Raw genomic sequence first — 6,000 nt, 5'->3', positions numbered from 1 at the left:
TCTTCTACCTAATCATATTTTTACATGGATTAATATTTCACCTTCTTTAACTAACCTATAACAGTCTAAAAATGCTTCTTTTTTGTCGTATATCTAGTAGGGGGACAAGAATATTCTGAAGACCACTCATAGTCCTGGTTGCTGGGTTGTGCTCTTGGCTGTGTCCTGACTCTGTGCCAGGACAAGAAGTGGGTGTGGGTGTATGTCATCCTGTATTTGACCTTGCTTCTCTTGAAGGGAAACCCAGGTTTGTGGGTAGCAAAGGAGTTAAAGCAATAGTGCACTAAGTCAGGTCTGCACTATGCAAGAGTGGACTAAAACGTGTCAGCGGAGCCATTGAAATCACTGAGGCAGACCCATTAATATCAGCGACAACCTGGGCACATCTGAATCTGGATACCATATAATAAAAGCCATAAGTGAAGTCATAAGTGATTTCATATACAGCATGTATACTCTTATTTACTTACTAAGGCTGGTTTACTTACTAAACCCCTAGTACAGAGTTTTAAAAGAAGAGAAAAATCAAAACAAACTCCCACCAAACCACCAGACTCACAAAGAGGCTATTTCTTTATGCATTGGCTTGTTTTCAAGTCTTCCTTGAAAATGTAAGACAAAGATGTTTTTTAAATGAAAGATGAGGTTCTTAAATTGTCTCATTGAGTGTATTGGTGCTCCAAGAATAGACAAAAGCTATGGTGACATTTGCTATAATATTCTTGAGTGTTGTTAATAAGATGTCTTTACATTATTCCCTATGGGAATTCAGGAAAACATGACAATTGCTTAATACTTTTCGTTCTTAATGAGCAGATAAGGAGCATTTTTTTTTTTTTAAATTTTAATGATTCCTGGAAAAAAATAGATTTCGAGGGTTACTTTTGGTTAAACTCATAAATTTACGTTTTTATAGCTGTGATCATTATACCCTTGTATTCTTATGGTTGGTTTAGATTTCTTGCTCCCAATTAGGAAAACATTTGAAAACTATTTATGTTTTTCATATAACCATTTAAAATTCTAAACCATTTGGTTTGGGGTATAGTTCTTAACGTCATCCTAATAATTTCACTGAAATCCTAAAAATACCACTGGCTTCCTACTGGTGTGACTGAGATCAGTGTAATCCCCATGGACTGAATGAATATCATCTAAAGGGAAGGGACCCTACACCATCTAAGCAAAACCTGCCTGGCACAAAAATTAAATAGAAAAACAACTTCTATGTAAAATATATAATTTTTACTGAGGCAGAGATTTAACGAGGTTCTCCATTTGTCTAGCAGAGTCCCTCACTAATGATATATAGAATTAAAATTATATTTCCTTTATTTGACCCAATGAATTTGTAAGCAGTTTGCATCAAGTGGAACAATTCTGACAAGGAAGATTAAGCTCCTTTGTCACCTTTTCCTTCTGCAACAGCAGCTGTTGGCCTGATTGGTAGGGGAATTGGTATAGAGAGACCACTACATTGAATGGATGTTCAGACACTAGTTGGATCAAAACCATATCTACTGTACCTTAGGTGAATATTTACTGAACAAATGAAACATATGCTCCTTTCTGCCTGAACAACATAAATAATGTATTGGGGAAAAGGGAATAGGCATCTATGAATAGAAGAAAAAAAGAATTTATTTTCACAGCAGACAGATTTACTGAGGAAATAAAAATAAAGAATAGTGGAGTTATGGTATAATAGCACAAACACATCAAAAGGTCTAGATAACTAGGCTAATAAAGCTAGGATCAAATTTTAATCAGCAGAACTACAGAAGTTTAAAGTAAGCATAATAACACAGTACTGAATTCTTCTTCATCTATAAAGTGCTAAAAATTGCTCTGTAGATAATGTTAGAGATATTTTCCCCTATGTTTGTTTTAAGACTCCAGGTTTGTTTTAAGACTCCTAAGTTTGTTTTAAGACTAACCTGACAAAGACCTTAAACTTAGTGTCTATAAAGATTTTTTTTACAAGCAAATGCATAAAGTGGACAAATATGTAGTTTCTCATTTGATTTCTTTGATTTTTCCAATTTATAAGTACAAATTAAAGTAGCAGACACCATTAATTCTTCTTATTGATCACATACAGGTACTGTTTGGGTAGGCAATTAGAAAATTCAGGACAGGAGAATGACTGGCATGAGTATTGTTAGTAGTCTCAAACTATGCGCTACACTCCCTAATTTTCCTGTGGTATACCTCATTACTTTCAATGATTTGCATAACTAAGTACTATGAAACCGTTGCTAGCTCCTCAGTAAAAGTATTTGACAAGTCAGCCACCAGGCAGGCTGAAATGTTTGCACACTGCAAGAAAGTTGGATCAGTCTGGTCCTGTAGTTCTTGAAGGATGTTTTTCCTTTTCCCTCTGTATTGCCATGGAGCACCTCCTGCTGTAGTGTTAATGCATGTCAGTGACAGCTTGCAGTCTGCTGTTTGGTTTAACGTAGAAGAATTTGGAAGCCTTGTCAAGGCACATCTAAACTTCCTATGTCTAAATGGAAGGCTAAGGCTGCTAGTGTCACTGTGCTCCTCTTTCTGCAGCAGGCAGGGCCACGTGCATAGGATTAACCATGGAAAAAGTGAAATGAGTGAGGCATAATAGTTATCTTGCTGTGGTAACCTGGAGGACATAGAACTCATGAACAAAGGCAAGGGTTGTAAGAGGTTAGAGACGGTTGAGGGATAATTAATTTATCCCATCCTTCTGCTAAAAGCAGTCTGGCAGACAAAATGTGAAACAGCTCTTGAAGACAGATCTGGAAAAGAAGAAAGCTGCGGGGAGTAGCGGAAAGTAACAAGAGGTAACAAATCAAACCATGATGCAAGGATCTTGGCCCACGCTGACAGCCAATGGTAAACATCTAACCTTCCTTCAGCATGGGTACACAGCATCCTGAATTAGCACGGTTCTGGAATGAATTAACAAGACATTACAGACCTTACATCCTTAACAAGGACGCAATGAACTGTGGTTACAGCACCTCAGCCTGTGACACTGTTGTGTTGATGAGTCAAGGCCTGTGACATCTGCCAGAAGTTTAGATGGTAAATTAATGTGGAAAATCCCAGCTACTGCAGGAGACTGTGTTGGTGCTTCTGTTGTGCTGTTTCCATTGCACAGCTTCTTCCAGTTCATCTCAGAGAGTGCATCATAGCTAGACAGCATTAGACAGATAGCTGTAAAATTGGAATGGTATTAGTGATGCTCAAATAACATGTTTGGTAGGATTAGAAATTTAAGCATTATTATCTGGATTTAACTAAATCCAGATTAATTCCTAATTATAGCCTGCAGGGCCATGTGCAGTCACTGTGTTCACTGGGAGAATTGTCTCGCACCTTGCTTGCTGGTTTCCCTCCCCAGACTCCACCACAGGTTATGCCATGCCTCAGCACTGGGTTGGTGTGATGAGCTTCCCATGTGATGCCATGCTGGTAGAGGCATGGAAAACCAGACACAGATTTCTAGCTGCTGCATAGCTCTGTAACTGTATACCCACAGCAACATCTGCCTTGTGACAGTGTGTGACTGCCAGGGGACTGAGCGTATGTTGCCATGGTGGTGGCAAAGGATGGGGAGGGAAGAATATTGGGGCAGAGCTCGGGGCAAAGGCATTTGAAAGGTTGCATTTTAATGGTTGGTCTTTTCTGACATGAATGATTCTATGATTCTGTGATTCTATTAATTCTTCTTCTAGCTATGGCTTTATTCTAGTTCCAATCTAATATTCTTCACCCCCTGTCTAAAAATTTTAACATTATTCTGTATTTTTTTTTTGATTCTGTTTCAGTGACAGCTGTATGCGGGAGCAAGCAAACTAGTATATGCCTTGGAAGGAAAAGATGGCATATGAGAAAGAATTTTTGGCGAAAAGCTCAAAACATACAAAGAACAGCCTGATTCCCAGACTGGAAAAGAAATTCTATTTTTGACAAAGAATGCAAGAAAAAAAAAAAAAGCAATGAAAAGCAACAGATAAAAGAAACAGAATTATTTCCAGTCACTTATTAAGATAGAAGAGGCAATGTAAAGGATGAAAAAATAACAGATTCATTTTATTAGGAATGATGCAAACTTACAAGGTCTTGGCTGTTCGTGTAAAGGTATCACTTTGACTTACAGAATGACAGACCCATCATGATCCAATTAGTGGTTCTTTGTGACTTGAAAAGTAATTTTAAGATTTCAATACAGAAAATAAATCAAGTGTGATGTCAAGAGTAAAATAAACAATAGGTCTCTGCATTTCATTTTCACATTTGATACATGAAAGACCAAGAACTGGGAGAGGTATAATAAGGTCTGGCATTCAATTTTAATGCTTTAGTTATGGAGAGCATATATTAAGGCATCATCTGAAGCACAAATAGTGCTACAGTTTCCAATAATCAACATTTAAGACAACTGCAGTTCTTCTGAGTATAAAATAGTTGCCTATTACAAATTGATAAGATTTTTTACTAATGTCATTGATTAAAAAAAAATTACCATAATTAACTCCTCATATGTCTTAGGCCAGCTTTTCAGTCCTCTCCTTGTCTGTGAGTATCATTTGTGCCTACTTTTTGACACCTGAAAATACAGGAGAGAACAGCTTTTTGTAGGGGCATTGCTTGCTGCCTAACTGGAATATAAATCAAGAAAGAAGCACTGGGCAATGGATGGGGGAGTGCTAGATAAATGTTGTCATGCATAGTGAAGGCATACTTGTGAGAGTGTTAAAAGAGAAAATCACATGAATAAATCCTAAAAGAGGACATAGCAGACAGATAGCTATAGTAACTGAATAAAGATTAATAGAAAATCAAGCTCTAATCGTGTTTCTATGCTCATAGTTTACTAGGTGGCAATTTAAAATGGAATTTATCTGAAGTCTTCTGCAAATCTTGACACTGGATAATATCTAACATCAGCTGTGAAGAAATGGTGAAGAAAAAGACACTTTCTACAACACAAAGTACAGTTTTGTTTAATAATGATGGCAATGCACAAGTTTAGAAGTTAAAACAGAAATATATCCTGTTGTTGAAGGAACACATTAGGTTGGATTTTCCTAAAGGGATTTTGGTGTTCAAATTTCTCTTTTGGCTTTATAATGCCAGCCTTTTGGTATTAGCACAGAATTTTATAGATTTATGGTTGTGAGGGAGAGACTTAGTGAATATCTCCTTTTACTTCTATGTAATTGCCAGCCTTGGAACTGGGGAGCTCAAGGGTTTTTGTTCTCAAAAGCTCCTGAGATAGGTCTGTACAAAATCCATCTTAACCTGTATATCCATACAGACCTGTGTCCTGTGGATGTTAGTTGGCACTAGCCAATTGATACCAGTTTGGAAGTCTCTGAGTGTTATAAGAATACTATAAGACATTGAAAGGCTCTGTATTTTTAAAGGCTTCTGCAAGTGGAGGAAGCAAATTTCCATTTGAACTGTTTCCTCTGTTAACTTTTAGTTACCTACTTTAGCAACCTCTAAGAGAACTATTTTTGAAACCATTTAGGGGATAAAGGTGTATTTTGGCATGCCTGTCAGGATTAGAAACAGGAATGGCTGCATCCAATTAAATTTAGGTGATAAAAGGAAGTGATAAAATTACTGTGATAAATTTTCCAGGCCCATGAACAGATTACAGGACATAATCCTCCCTTCTTCCAACCTGGGAATAGTTAGGCACCATTCAAGACCTATCCAAGATACAGAAATTTTGTCCTGTAGAGTTTCTTCTTAAAAATGTAGGTATTCCAGGGAACCCACTGAAATTAACAACTGAAAGTAACCTACACCCAACACTGAGAGAAAAAAGATTCCCGATGGATGCTTGAGGCCTGATTCTTTACTACTTAAAAATAAGTTAATTAAGAGTATGTAGAAATTTCCCCTTCTGGAAAACCAATTCGAATGGGAGAAGATTATGAACAGTGATAATTTTCATCTCTTCTCTGGAAAACACGTGAAAAAAAACCCTGACATCAGTAGCTGGGATCA

The sequence above is a fragment of the Cygnus atratus genome, chromosome 3 (assembly GCF_013377495.2).
Source record: "Cygnus atratus isolate AKBS03 ecotype Queensland, Australia chromosome 3, CAtr_DNAZoo_HiC_assembly, whole genome shotgun sequence".
NCBI lineage: Eukaryota > Metazoa > Chordata > Aves > Anseriformes > Anatidae > Cygnus > Cygnus atratus.
This window is presented reverse-complemented; position numbering follows the sequence as displayed.